Here is a 16,538-nt window from a genome sequence, read left to right on the forward strand (position 1 = left end):
AAAACGAAAAATTCACAATTATTTTACCAGTTTTAACCAAAAGGCACCTGCGGTCCAAAGTTAAAGTTTCCAGCACTTCTAAAAGTAAGGTCTTGAATTTATAAAAATGTATATATTGGATATGTATATGTGTGTGTGTGTGTGTGTGTGTGTGTGTGTGTGTGTGTGTGTGTGTGTGTGTGTGTGTGTGTGTGTGTGTGTGTGTGTGTGTGTGTGTGTGTGTGTGTGTGTGTGTGTGTTAATATTGGAACGAAATTTTGTATTTAATGTTATATAACAGTCTTATTATTATTTATTATTAAATATTAAATAGAAATCGGCTTATATTTTTGCGCCTGCTGCTTAGGAATAAACAAAACACTAACATTCACTTTGATTTTTTTATTGTTTCAAATTCACAGTTTGTATGGAGAAAAATCCTTACGTTTAATTAATAATTTAAATAGACTAATCAAAAGTAAATATAGGTACGTAATTTGTAAAATTAAAATAGACTTGTTGCTCGTAACCCATGTAGATATTATGATATTCTGTTAAATAGCAGTATAAGATCAGAAATATATAATATTGTGCGGCAGTGGCATGCACATTGTCTCTTGGACGCACTGTGTCTCGGTAAAGATTAAATTCGTTTTTTCTTATTGTTCTGTTCGTTTATTATTAAATACCATCAAATATCAATGTTAGTGTCAAAGGAGATAATAAATCATTTTAAATATTCGGAGTATTCACTTATTATTATTTTACCTGTTTACAAAGTGGTAAGGAATTCACAACTAAGGATGAATGCTATGAGTATATATTGGATAGCAATTCTGGATTGAGATGAGTAACTTAAAATAATAGTAATAAAAATAGTCGAAAGATGATGACACCTCAATAGACCTGCAAGTGTCAAATCTGTGAGCAATAAGACTTAAAATAAATAAAAGTTGGATCAGACATTCAATCGGATGGAAGCTCTACAGGAACTTATAAAACTTAGTTGACGGATTTGTAATTATAATCGTCAGATTTTTCAAACTTGTTATCAAATATAAATGTATGCTAAAAGAGGTTCATATCAACCTTAATAATCTAAGAGCTCATCTAAGAATATTTTTTTAGATTTATTTGAGAGTAATTTTTTATATTGCTGTAGTTACTAAACATTATTAAACGCACTTAATATATGATACCATGTTGATTGTATTGATTTTTAATGACGTGAATAAAGTAAAGTATGTATGGAAAAATATTTTATCATTTTGTAATATACATAGAGCTAATTCTTAAAGTTGATAATAGTGTATGTATCAGAGATTTAAAAATTCTTATTTCAATACATTGAGAAAAATGCCAGAATTTAGCGTGTGTTAGATAATATATATTTAATCGAACATATAAATACAAGGTATAAATAACATTTATATAAATGATTTAAATTATGTAATAAACATGGGTCAGAAAATATGTGACTCCCACTTTACGATGATCATAGATTCCAATCCTCGAAGAGTTGTGTTATACTTTTGTAACCTATAACGATGGAAATGTTCGAAATTATTTTATTCTTTTAAACCTTCCATCGTCAGTAACAAACATTAAACAGAGAACTATAAATAATTAAACAGTTGTTTAACTTGTCTTATCCGGTAATTATGAAAAATTAATCTAAATATTTTATAAATATAACAATAATTTATTTAGACCTTTTTCAGTATTACTAGATAGATAATGAGCTGTGTACGAAAAAATAAAATAACATAATGTATTCCTGAGGCATCGTATAAAAAACGACAAAAACGTAAAAATTACATGAAATGATATATTACTTACAATAAATGTGAACGATAATTTTATCTGTTGTGATAGTTCCTTTCGTTTCAATTATTTGATTAAATCTCAGAAGTGCCCACTTGAGCGAAGTTTCTTTGGTCTGCTCGGTATATACTCTTATAGGCATTTTACTATATGAGAAAAATTATATTGTGTAATGAAATGAGGGAGTACGAAGCGTCAGACATTGTAATATTGGACGATGTGTCCGTAATAGAGTTAGTCACAAAAGAAAAGTAACACATTTAAATGTTATATCCAGTACAAACATTATGCATTGGCTCCTCATTTCATACATTGTTGTTGTTAGGTGTGAGTGATGGTGTAGCCCCATGAGGGGGGAGAGAATGTGCCTTGCGGTCGGAGGTCGCCTCACCACAACTATATGTCTTGATGTCGCTAGAGGGCACTTCAGGGCCAGCTGATAGCTTACTGTCTCCCGCCCGTGTTGTCACTGCATATCACACGTTGTTATTGTATGTCACACTTACAACTCTCTCACATATTCAGTTTATATTCATGGACTGAACATTTTGGAATTATTTTTTGTTTTTAATTTTTTTAAATGATTTAGTCTTTAATATCGCGTTGTTTCCATTCAATACATTAAATTTTACGATATTTTAGTTGATAATAGATGAAGCTAATTTATTAAATGGCCATATTTGTTGCATCGATTTATTTATTTTTCGTTATTTCAAGAACTAAGCAAAAAAACAGGACAACCCTACTTGATGTTTTATTATTACATACAGTGTGAAGAAATTACTTTACCAAGAAGTTAAAGTTAACTAAAGTTCAGCGGGTGAAACTAATAAATAAATATTGGCCTTCCAGGACTTATAATGACGATTTATTATCATAATATGACGTAAGATGTTAAAATCTTGCCTGCGACAAATATCGCTGACTGAAATGGCCATAAAACATAGTTCTATAGTTCTATCCTGAACGCTTACTTCGCAAACCATTCTTTATTTAAAAAAGTACCCCAAATAATGTTCCAAATAAAAATAATAATTCCCTTTGACTGAACTCCACGACAAGCTGATGACAATGCAAGTTATAGCCTTGAAATGTTGATCACGAAGAAAGTTGATATTTGATCTATTAGTTTAAAAATTTAATTTTGAATATAAGAGAAAATAAAGGATATTTCCTCCTGAACTAGGTCAAAAATAAAAGGAAGAACACAACATTGTAGGCTGTTCAGAAGTTATAACCTATTTGTAAAAATATCTGTAAAAGGTACCAGTTACCTATGCTTAAGAATCTGAATTGATTAGGAATTATGAAGACCAACGGATAGTGATACCATCTGATAGCCAAGTCACCATTACAGCCCTTAAAGGCTGGTGTGGAGATACTTTAAGACTTTATCCGTTCTAGCTAGTCATAATTCAGTACATATCAACTGAGTTCCTGTACACGCCGGTTTAGAGGCAATGAACTCACGGGCGATTTAGCAACAAATGGCTCAAAGACTTTCTTGGACCTGAACAGTTTTATGGTACAGGTAACTCAACTGCCTACTAAGCTTTTAGGAAATGTTTAAGAAAAAAACAGTCATTGGTGGAGAGATTCTTTGTGTAGTTAAGCACAAGAAGATCATTAGAGAGACGCTAACATCCAATTTATGAACTGGGCGTTTGAAGTTCAACAGGTAATACTCTTTATTACTGTACTTGGTGGATTCAGGAAGTCAAAGTCAAAGTCAAGTCTTTTTATTGCCGTTGATAATATTACAATTATGTGGCAAAAGTCATACCGAATTAAATCTATAATTTTTACATTCGTTCACAATACCACATTCAGACAATACAATCGTTACATTCATCCATACCACTTACTCGCCAATTCTCTCCACTGCCAACGCCAGTGTCAGTCTTCTAGATTGGAGGTCTCCCAACTATAATTCAAAAAACTCGTCGACGCTATAGAATGCTTTAGACGCTAAAAAGCGCTCAGACGAGTTTTTTAACGCCTTGGGCGTTTGTACGTTTTTCATTGAATCCGGCAAAACTGTTTGATGAAAACGGACACCTGCCTGCGAGGGCAGGTGTTCATAAACCACCGTTCTGTGTCGCCCAGTACGGTAGTTGTCTCTGCCTCTCGTTTCATATTCATGCACGTCACGGCCCCTAGTCAGGGCACATTTTGACTTACAGAATAAAACTGCCTCCCAAGATATAGAGACATGGCAGGGTCAACAGCTGCAATTTTTTGAAAGCTGGTCTACACGACTCTCTGAAGTTTCATGTTGGCGATTGTTCTAATCGCTTTCTTTTGAAGCCTGAAAACTCTCAAAATTTGATTGTTTGAACAAGCTCCCCTCAAAAATCACTCCGTAGGAAAGATGTGGGTAAATCAGGCCGTAATACGCCGCCATCAGAACCTGACTTGGGCAGTATTTGGCTAAAGATCTTAAAACATAAACGCCAGATGCTAATTTTGAACAAAACTGAATCAATGTGAACATTCCATGTCAAACCTCGATCAAGGTATATACCAAGCAATTTGGAGGAGTAAACTTCTTCTAATGTGGAGAGTCTCCCAGCATGACGGAAGGCCCACACCCAACGTCCATTGGTCGCAGGCGAAATTCAGAAAATTAGATTTTGTGGAATTTGTTGTGAGGTTGAGGCTATGAAAGTGTTGGACGCAATTGTTAAGGTCAACAAAAGCTTTTTTGTTCCAAAACTTCTTTTGATTTGTCGTTAAAACAGAGAGTCGTGTCATCAGCATACTGCACGAGATTCCCGTACAGAAGTGATGACTCGATGTCATTGGCATAGACCAGAAAAAGGATTGGACTGAGGATGGGAGCCTTGGGGAACCCCATATCTCAAATCCAATGGACTTGAAAGGTGATTTGTAATTTGGAAAGTCTGTGTTCTATGGCTTAGAAATGATTTAATCCACAGCAGGGGCACAGCTCGAATGCCATGAGATTCAAGTTTGTCAAGAAGTGTATTATGGTCAACACAGTCGAATGCTTTGGATAAGTCGAGAAACACACTTATGGTGGGATTCCGACACTCTAACCCCTCTACAACCATTTCGACCAGACTCACCACAGCGTCCTACCGTCGATTTTCCCGTTCTGAAGCCAAATTGGTCTTCAGAGAGCTGGTTGTGTTTTCTAAGAAAACAAAGCATTCTTGTCAAAAATAGTTTTTTTTTCGAAAATTTTGCTCACAGTTGGCAAAATAGAGAGATAATTGTTAAGGGAGCATGGGTCATCTTTTTTGAAAATGGGGTGTACTTTTAGCATTTTTCAGGAGGGAGGGGGAAAACTCCTGTTTGAAAAGACAGATTTATCAATTGAGTCAGAGGCTTGGCACATTTTTTCAAGATCCACATGATAATAAATTTAGATCGTTGATTTTTTGGCCGGGAGCTGCTGAATAATTTTTTCCAACTCTTCCTCAAGTACAAGTACAGGTGCCCAGTATAATTGATTCTACTGGACTACGTCTTCGCGCGTGATTAACCTGGGGCTCTGACGGTCGAGGACCTCGCCCACAAGCAACAGACGCAAAAAATCTATTTAAACTCATGGGCGATCCCAGCTTCATCCTGCACCAAGGTATCTCCAATTTTAATTTTGATCTGTTTGTGAGCTTTATTTTTATTGTTAATAATGTCCCAAACAGTTTTAGAAACATTTTTAGAAGAAAGAATTTGTTTTGATACATCATATGATTTCGCGGCTTGGATCACTTTTCGGTAAATTCTTTTGTAGTTTCGGTAATAAATTTTGAAATTTTCATTTGAATCTGATCTATAAATTTCGGAAAGGAATTTTAGTTTATCTCTTGAAACCAATATTCCATTCGTGATCCAAGTATTTCTTGTTTTTTTGGCATATTTTTTAATTGTTTTTTGTAGGACAGCATAGATTTAGATAAAAATTTAGGCAATTAATGAATGCCTGGAACTGCTGTTCTACTGTTTGGCTTGAATTTAGAAAGTGCCATTGTTCTTTAAAAAGAGAGGCGTTTAGGAGAGCAATGTGGCTAGGCCTTATGTCTCTTATTGTTTTTATTAATTTCGGGCTCCCTCTCGATTTGTTGTCCTGTAATTATAGCCTCTTGGCCATAATGATCCGCGATTGCTGTGTTGATCACGGACACTTCGACATTTGAGAGATTTGAAATGACATTGTCGATACCAGATTGTGTTGCTGGCGTCACTCTCGTTGGAGTTTTGACCAGCAACTCCAAGCCAAAGCATTGTAGCATATCGACAAAACGTTTAGTCAACGGATGAGTGTTGGTCCATCGCATCGATGTTAAAATCACCCATCAGAACGAAGTTTCAGTTGCTGGGCTGACCGAACATGTCAACATGTCAACTCCGTTAGCAAAGCTTCAAATTTTGACATGAAAACATCTTCGTTCCCGTTGGGAGACCTATAAACGCCAACGACGATTAATTTTGACTTTTTGGTGTAAATTTTGACTCCAACTGCTTCAAAATCTTTTTCAATTGTTCCCTTGACTGGAAAAAGGTTGAACTTAAAATTTTCCTTCATAAAAATGGCGACACCCCCTTCTTTGGAGAGTTGTCTACAGAATGCGTTGGCCAAAGTGAAATTTGGAATTTTGCAGAGGGCAATGTTCCTGTCGTTGAACCGTTTTCGGTCACAACTAGGATATCTGTTTTTTTTCGTCCTCACAAATGAGTTGCAGTTCCTCCAGTTTGTTTCTCGCTGATTGGGCGTTTTGGTGAAGCAGTCGGACTGAATTGTTTTTGATTGAGAAATTTGGAAGTGGTTGTTTGTTGTGATGGAGAGGTGTCTGTCAATTTAGTCTGTTGTTGGCAAGTGGAGTCCCTAAAAAAACAGTTTGATGTGAAATGCTATTAATGTTTGCATCATGCAGTTGTGTTTGTGGAGGCGCAGGCTGGCCCGGACCTCCCATTATCTTTAAGGAAAGAGTTATCTAACTCAGGGCACACAACAGAGGACCCTATATGTATACTATGTAATCACACAGATACTATTAAACATATTGTTTTGGATTGTGAGAGGTTTCAGGTTAGGAGAAGAACTCTATTGGAAATCAGCCAGATGGTGAATCCAGCATTGGGCAGAAGCTCTTGGATCTAGTTGAAAGTACAGGTGTGTGCAGGCCCTGCAAGCGGAACTTAGTGTGCACAACAAGTTTAGTTTGACGAGGTAGGAACTAAGAGTCCATTACACCTCTTTAATCTAATATAATCTAAGCGGAACAGCCAAGTTTTGTTTTATTGAAATTATTAATAAATTTAATTAATATAATATGTAAATTATATAAATTTAATTGATTTGAAATTAATTGGCTCTTGGATGCCATTCAATTACTTCACAGATTTGATATTCTAATATATCTGGGAGGTGAAATTGAGGGTGCTGGAGAAATTGGACGAATTACATATAATTGGAAAGTTAATTAATTCCCATACATACTAAGATCTTTTAGGTTCGTTATTGAACGGAAATTAGTGTGATTTCGTACACATCTATCTGATAGAGGAATTTCCTATATTCCATTAAACATTCAATTTATGTTTCACTCTTGCAACCGAACCTTACTTACATCATGAAATAATGTTTTTAAATTTGAAAAATGTATGAGGAAAGCAATGAATTCAATTCAATATACTACTCGTATTTAAATTTCAAGGTGGTACTTTAATGCAAATAAAAAATAAATATACCTTAATTCCAGAAATAGTTGCTAATGGAAATTATTGGGTACTACAATGTTTCGGGTCATAGATCAAGTAACAATGAGAAAAGAGTAAAATATTTCTCTAATACCATTCCTCTGATGATTATTAGAGAAGAATGGATCTTGTATGATCTTGTAATATATAGCTTTAACGTGTTTATAGTCATATTATGTAAATCTTTTCAATTCTAGTTATGCTTAACTTTTGTAATATGTAACGGTAGATAATGTCCGAAATCAAAATAAATTAAATGTTTTAGATTCGCAGTTCTATAAATAACTATAAAATACATTGGTATTCTCGATTTTTGTATTCATTTTGTTAAGTTTACTGTGTTTGATTTGTACTGCACTACATAAATTCCAAAAGAATTGCCCCCCTGTGAAGGAAAATCCTCACAAGAATATTAGTATTCGCCTCAGACGGCTCAACCTATAATGGGGTGAGTAATTCTAGGTTTCAAAAAGATCTCACGCAAAACAGGAGAGACGGAAAGGCCAAGACATAGTTTATGTTGTCCTTTTAGGTTGTGGCTCTGCAGATAATCCAGTAACCAAAGGCTCTACCCGCAGTGCTAACTGTAACTTCGTAACTCCTAACTATATTCCTATACACATAAAAAGGGGATGAAGAATACAGAGGATCAATTTTGCAATCGACAAACGGTATAAATATATAATTCCTATGGATGACAAGAGTTCTAGACGAACATTAAAAATATACACAATAATAAATGATTAATTTACAGGCTTATTTGATTACAAATAGAAAGTTATTATGATATCTGCCTGTTATTATCACAAAGTTGGTTATTAAACTACTAATGATTGAGGGGTTTCTTGGAAAACCAAATTGTAGGTGACACACATGATAGAACATGATGCTGACTTGAGATTATACAGTAAAATGGATGTTGGACGACACGTCACTCTCCCTGTCACAGTAATGTGTGAGCGAGGTGGCGACTAATTGAGTTTGAATTAATGTTTTTATCAAACGCTTTCAGATCACATTAGATGTTATTTGAAACCGGAGCTTTTATTATTATAGGTGTCACCCTTCATTTAGTATGTCACGAGTATGGAAGAGAATATTTCAATTATTGTATTAAAATTGTACTTTATTGTAATATATTATGTTTATTGCAGCTCAATAAGGTTTTTTGTATAATAGGATCTTGCAGAAACAGAACTTTGTAACCCCCTGGTTAGTATTTAAAGTATAATATCTCACTATGGAACAAGAACGTTTATTAATTGTAAATATTCATAAAAATCAATGGCGCTAAAATAGTAGTCGTAACAGTAACGTCTTCAAAAAGTGTAGTATTAATACTTTTTTCTGAAAACTGATCAAAAAGGTTTTAGATGAACCTTAATTGATATGAAAGCACCGGATGATATTTTACCTTACACGTGAGACCTATAAAACATAATCATACATAGCAACAGTAATATTCTGTTAAAGTTTTAGAGAATTATACAATTTTAAGCTTTTTTGATATCACTGATTTAATATAAATGTTGGATTGTATGACATAAATGTTTAAAATGAAATATAAATATATTACACCCATAAAAACCAAACCAACGGATGTATAAACTTAAAATATGTAAATGAGAAGCTTCAAATTAAAATATAGAAGAAGGGTAAGAACGTAACTTGTGAATTTTTTTCTATGGACGAGACTGTACTTCGTCTGCGGTATTTCACCACACAAAAGCAGTCAATTCACACTAGTCTCTCAGTCCCAAACCAATCATAACCTGACAGTTGTTGCGTTTGTGTTTGGAAACTACACCAGTACTCCTGGCTAGCTTTCAGTCAGGTAATTTCTACTCTTGCACTGTTTAGTTCATCGTGAAAAATATTAAATAAATAAAAACAAACTTATTATTTTGCAAGTGTACTTGAAAAAAGATGCAGTATAAATAGTACGAATTTTAAACATGCGTAAACTGGAATAAAGGTAATAGTGTAACTTCGTCTTTCCTATCTGCATTCCACTGATCAAGTACAGTGCAACCTCATCACCTCGGATCTCCAGGTAGCCCGGATCAGTTCAGGACATTTTAAAATTAGCTTTTTGTTGTCCGGCCAGACTGCAGAGCGAGGGACAGATGTTTTTTAAGTTTATGATTACATGTATTACGACTTGATGCGATAAAGATGTCGATAACAGAGAAGATGCTGACGCATCCATACTGATACAGCATCCCATTTGGGCGAGTTAATGGTTTATTTCGAGCAAGAGGAAGAGACAACATCGGCCGAGATTCTTACTTTTAAAATGATGCGAGACCGCACGTCAGGGAAACAGCTTTCACAGTTTCCACAACTCAAATTAACAACATACTTTCAGAAAAATTAAACTGTATCTACCTCATTATACTTTATAGTGATCTGTTTTAAGCGTTTTCTGCAATAACAAAATGTTGTATTGTTTCTATATGTAACCCAGATTTTCTTCATGTCAGATCGACTAGTCAGACTTAACGAGGTTGCTACGTATCACTAGTTTATGTCCTATCTTTCACTAATAACAAATCTAAATTAAGAGGTCAAGATTGCACTAATTCACCTCTTGTCTTACATAGGCTACTAGAGAACTATGAAAATGAATTCTCTTATCACCCTGTACCGTAGTTGTAATTATTATGCTGAATCGCGGTAGGAAGTAGGCTCTTTTGTTAACTAGACGCGATGCGTGGACATTGTTTGTTGGTTAGACCGGTACATCAGCTGATCGAGATGTCTACGATTATACTTTCCCGAGCCGGTTCCCGGAGAAAGGGGGACCAATGTTGAAGTGAAAACGACAACGTAGAGACGTCGAGCTGAGAAGCAGTAGTTCTTCCTCTAATCCTATAGTTTGGGATCTAGAGTAATTCTTTTATTTGGGTGTAAATTCAAATCAAGTTATTAATTTTCTTTAGTGCGTTTTTAGTTTCCTATCAGCCTCCATAGTCTTCAAAGTAGTAAGTCCCTTACCAGCGTTTAGTTAATATCTTTTATTTTTATACTGTTGTGATTAAATTTGTAAAATTTCCCATATTACAGAGTCTTAGAATTAATTCAATTTTTGAAGTATTGTGAATTAAATTTTGGTCGTAAAGTTAATATCAAGTTTTGTGTTATATTGATTTTTGAATATTTTGAGAAGAGAACTTTTAATTTTATTTGGTTAATTTAAACAATTTTTGGAGAAGTATACATTTTTAGTTTCATTTTAATTTTAATTCTTTTTGATCAGACTCTTAATTAGATTTGATCGATTGTGAGAAGTTTTGGAGAAAATCAAATCTAAAGTTTGTAAACTTTGTTAAAATTTTGGGTGAACTTTAATTCGGAATAAATCAAGTATTTCCGAAAAGTTGTTTTGATTTATAAAGTATTAGCTCCAAAGTAATATAACATATGTAATATAATAACGGTAAAACCCATAACACAATTTAAATGAATGGATCAATTTAGAGGGCACTAGTTTATCTCCATATTTCACCTACAAGTAAACTTTGAAAAACCGAAAACACTTTTAACCATTTATATCTTCTTACAATTTAAGAGACAATAAAGAGGGCATCAGCTAACATCCTAACATTCACCTACTAGGAAACTTTGGTGGGCTGGATATTCTCCTCACCAATACCATATATAAATTAAGAGGTCAATACAGAGAGCACTAGTTTGACTTCCTATCTTTGAACTACTAGGAAACTTTGAATGTATGTATACTCTCTTCATCCATACCATACATAAATTAAGAGGTCAATTTAGATAGTACTAGTTTACTTCCTACCTTTCACATACTAGGAAACTTTGAATGTATGTATACTCTCTTCATCCATACCATACATAAATTAAGAGGTCAATTTAGATAGTACTAGTTTACTTCCTACCTTTCACATACTAGGAAACTTTGAATGTATGTATACTCTCTTCATCCATACCATACATAAATTAAGAGGTCAATTTAGATGGCACTAGTTTACTTCCTACCTTTCACATACTAGGAAACTTTGAATGTATGTATACTCTCTTCATCCATACCATACATAAATTAAGAGGTCAATTTAGATGGCACTAGTTTACTTCCTACCTTTCACATACTAGGAAACTTTGAATGTATGTATACTCTCTTCACCCATAACATATATAAATGAAAAAGTTAATATAAATACAGTACTTTGTAATTAATATTTTACAAAAAACGTAACACACGTTTCAACTTATTGGTTACACTTCAACTGAAACATCAAAGAAGATTTAAAAGTGTTAAAAGATGTCATTTAAACTTGTATTGTGAAGCATAAATAGTATTATATCGGTTATAAATTATAAGGGTTCCGTGGAAATAGTTAGATTTCAACGAATATTAAAATGAAAGAAGGTGCCAAATTAGCCAACCGTGATTGAGATTTTAACTAACCTAAACATTTAGCTATTCATATTTATTTACTATTTACTTAATTAAAAGAACAGACATAATTTATTGAACAAAAATACGAATATTTTATATGCAAAGTTAAAATTTTGATGAGGAGAGATTGTAAAATGGCTTTTTATGCCATTTGTGTTAACTTTTAATTCATAATATTGTCCTAAGAAATATCCACAATAGGAACGTAGGTTAAGAATAAAGAGTAAACAGCCCTGAACATTTTATATACGTACTACGTGTTTCAATTGTTCTTATCGGAAAACTCATCATTAAGAAGCAGTGTTATGGACTAAGTTAGTTTTAGCTTCCCTGTTTAGTATACTCTCTCAACATGACACGGGACTCACTGGACTTGACATCCCCAGTGTTTATCGGACTTCATCAGCCATCTCCAGCTATCGGTACTTGGTTCTAGAACAGACCAACGCGTTTAGAATCGCTGAGGTTAAGTGATGACACCCCAACTTTATTTATTGCTATTTTATTAATCTTAAACTGTAAACCACCTACAACTAACCTACCCTACTCCCAAGATTCCCTGTCTTTTATGCTATTCATTGTTAAATTAATACCATTGATATAATAATAGCATTTATAAATTACTTCGATAATTTAATACACAAGGTTTCACTCCTACTCCTATTCCATGTAGTAAATATACATGGAACTAATAACCATGTACTTGTAATGTGTCTACAAGAGCCAGCACCATACTATGTGGTAATTATAGCTAAAGCTTAGCAGTTGGTACACCTGGTTTAACTACTAAAGTGGGTCTAACCTTGACTCTGAAACTCATTACCATGTACTCGTGTGTACACAAGGACAAGCACCATAGTATGTAGTAATTAGAGCTAGAGCCTAGCAGTTGGTACACCTGGTTTAACTATTAAAGTGGGTCTAACCTAGACTCTGAAACTCATTACCATGTACTCGTGTGTACACAAGGACCAGCACCATAGTATGTAGTAATTAGAGCTAGAGCCTAGCAGTTGGTACACCTGGTTTAACTATTAAAGTGGGTTCTAACCTAGACTCTGAAACTCATTACCATGTACTCGTGTGTACACAAGGACCAGCACCATAGTATGTAGTAATTAGAGCTAGAGTCTAGCAGTTGGTACACCTGGTTTAACTACTCTAGTGGGTCCAATCTTGACTCTGAAACTCATTACCATGTACTCGTGTGTACACAAGGACCAGCACCATAGTATGTAGTAATTAGAGCTAGAGTCTAGCAGTTGGTACACCTGGTTTAACTACTCTAGTGGGTTCAATCTTGACTCTGAAACTCATTACCATGTAATCGTGTGTATACAAAGACCAGCACCATAGTATGTAGTAATTAGAGCTAGAATCTAGCAGTTGGTACACCTGGTTTAACTACTATAGTGGGTCTAACCTTGACTCTGAAACTCATTACCATGTACTCGTGTGTACACAAGGACCAGCACCATAGTATGTAGTAATTAGAGCTAGAGCCTAGCAGTTGGTACACCTGGTTTAACTACTCTAAAGTGGGTCTAACCTAGACTCTGAAACTCATTACCATGTACTCGTGTGTGTACACAAGGACCAGCACCATAGTATGTAGTAATTAGAGCTAGAGTCTAGCAGTTGGTACACCTGGTTTAACTACTCTAGTGGGTCTAATCTTGACTCTGAAACTCATTACCATGTACTCGTGTGTACACAAGGACCAGCACCATAGTAGGTAGTAATTAGAGCTAGAGTCTAGCAGTTGGTACACCTGGTTTAACTACTCTAGTGGGTTCAATCTTGACTCTGAAACTCATTACCACGTAATCGTGTGTATACAAAGACCAGCACCATAGTAGGTAGTAATTAGAGCTAGAATCTAGCAGTTGGTACACCTGGTTTAACTACTATAGTGGGTCTAACCTTGACTCTGAAACTCATTACCATGTACTCGTGTGTACACAAAGACCAGCACCATAGTATGTAGTAATTAGAGCTAGAATCTAGCAGTTGGTATACCTGGTTTAACTACTCTAGTGGGTCCAATCTCGACTCTGTACCATGTACTCGTGTGTACACAGCACCATAGTATGTAGTAATTAGAGCTAGAGCCTAGCAGTTGGTACACCTGGTTTAACTGCTATAGTGGGTCTAACCTAGACTCTGAAACTCATTACCATGTACTCGTGTGTACATCTAGAGCTAGAGCCTAGCAGTTGGTACACCTGGTTTAACTACTCTAGTGAGTCCAATCTTGACTCTGAAACTCATTACCATGTACTCGTATGTGTACAAGGACCAGCGCCATAGTATATGGCAATTAATGTTAGTGGCCTTGCACTTTGTGCACTTAGTTCAACTACTGATACATGTCTAATCTTAGCTCGGAGTACACTAAGCAATAGTGTTAGTAATATAAAAATATTCAATATCATGTGAGCCTTCCTTCTTTATGATTAATTTTCATTATTTAATCAGAAATTCAATATAAGTTGATTTTATTGTTTATATGCAATTGTTTTTACTGGGAACATGAAAACTGTAGTAGAATTTGGTTTGATATCATTCTCTGTGATTCATACTTTGCAACCAAAATCTAATTCGTCTTATTCCTGACAGCATTTAAACATACAGCCATTTGGCTTACGCTCTTATAGATTTTTCTGACAGTTATAGATTTTTTCTAAGACCTCTACTTTTAATCAACTACTACACCAAGTACATCGTAATTGATTGCTAAAAATTGAATGTAATTAATTACTAAATTATATGTAAATATTATTAGTTAAAAATTTATTCTATTACTGTATACTGTATAGGTATGTAGACTTAACATAAATAATTCTAGATACAAAGACGCGCGCCTTGCCCCTTTTTTATAAAATTTAAGAACTTGTTGCTGAATATCTGTTGCGGTTGTTACACTTTTTTCTTATGTTTATGTAATAAAACTAGGTTGCGGTTGTCTAACGAAGGACTTGTTTTCTGTCGATCGAACCTGCGTCGTTATTGAACTTCGGTAAACAAACATTGCAAACTGGTGGTTTTAAACCATGAAGGACAGAGCAGCGGGTATCGGGTTTTAGTGGTAATTGATGACTGTGTTTATAATTTATTGTATAAAATACCTGTAAATAATTTTAATTTTCTATGAAATCCCAATTCCATTGCATTTCAATACTAAAAGCATACATTACACAATAATTCTTGTATATTTCGGGCAAATCTCTACATTTTATAAAGACTAAATTTTATTAAAAAAATTATCTTGTTTTTAAGTGCCACTTGAATAATAATATAAAATACTTCGTTTATACGGAAATTGTAGCGTGTTCTTTAAACTGTAATGGCGTTACTTGTAAAGATCGTCCTAACTTTTGAAAACAGTAATTTATGTGTAAAACAGAAAATAATAATTATTAAGTAAATGAACTGACTCACATAATCTTAAAATTGTTTTGTAGAAACATTACTACAGTGAAATTTATTTTACTTTTGTTTGTGTTCTTTCTTTAGCAATATTTATGGAAAGATAATGAATTTAAATTACATTATTTAAGAGAATATACTCTAAAGACCGTCAGTAATAAAAATCAAACCCGTTTGGCACAAATATAACATACATTAATTTGAAGAAGTTAAGGGTAGTATTTACCTAAATATAAAGAATACTATCAATATTTCACTTATGGTTACAGCGAGATCGATTTATGATTGTAATTGCAACTAAAGAAATCAAAAATAGGCTATTTATTACACTTTATGTATTTATGTATGAATTTATGTTTGGTTGTACTATAATATTCTATTAAATATTTATAAATAATTTAGTATTATTTTTAAGCAGCAGTTTTGAAAGGGTTTTCTTTTTAATAAATAATATTCTTCTTTTAGAAAGTTTCTATAAAATTAATGGAAATACAACTGTATTATATTTAAAGTAACTTAGGATCGAAATGTGAGCATTGTCTGTTAGATAAAGGACTTCACTGCTTGACCTAATTGTATTCGATTCCAGAGCATACTGAATCGAAGCCATTTGTCAAGATGGAGTCTACAACGTTATTCTCTTCTCAAGAGGCTTAATCTCCGAGCATTAATTGCAGCGATTTGTTGATGATTTATAAAACGGCCAGAAATCTGATTACTTTCCCTCCGGAGACGCAGTTGGAAATTATAAATTAATTTGGCTCCCAAATGAAGTCGGCATTATGTACTTGTTACAGCATCAATTCATCGGAAATTTGTTACTGTTAATGTTATGAACAGATTTTCAAGAACATATTTTATATTAGGTTTAAGAATATAAATTCCAGCTATAACGTAAAATAAAAGTTGTAATATATTTTATGGACAATTGTCTTTGCTTGTAAGAGCTACGCGGCATAGTTGAAAGAGCTTCATTAAGAATTAGTGATAAGTAATAAGTGTTATTACTTTACACAGGCTGTAGGTGAATTATTATGTTTCAAATTTACATCTCTTTATTTAAGGGGAGGAAAAACACTGGAAAAATTATTTTCAAGCGTTAGAAATAGACTAAGTTATGACATTATGTGTGTAAGTATGTAGTCATTGCAAT

This window comes from Homalodisca vitripennis, chromosome 6 (genome assembly GCF_021130785.1).
Source record: "Homalodisca vitripennis isolate AUS2020 chromosome 6, UT_GWSS_2.1, whole genome shotgun sequence".
Lineage (NCBI taxonomy): Eukaryota > Metazoa > Arthropoda > Insecta > Hemiptera > Cicadellidae > Homalodisca > Homalodisca vitripennis.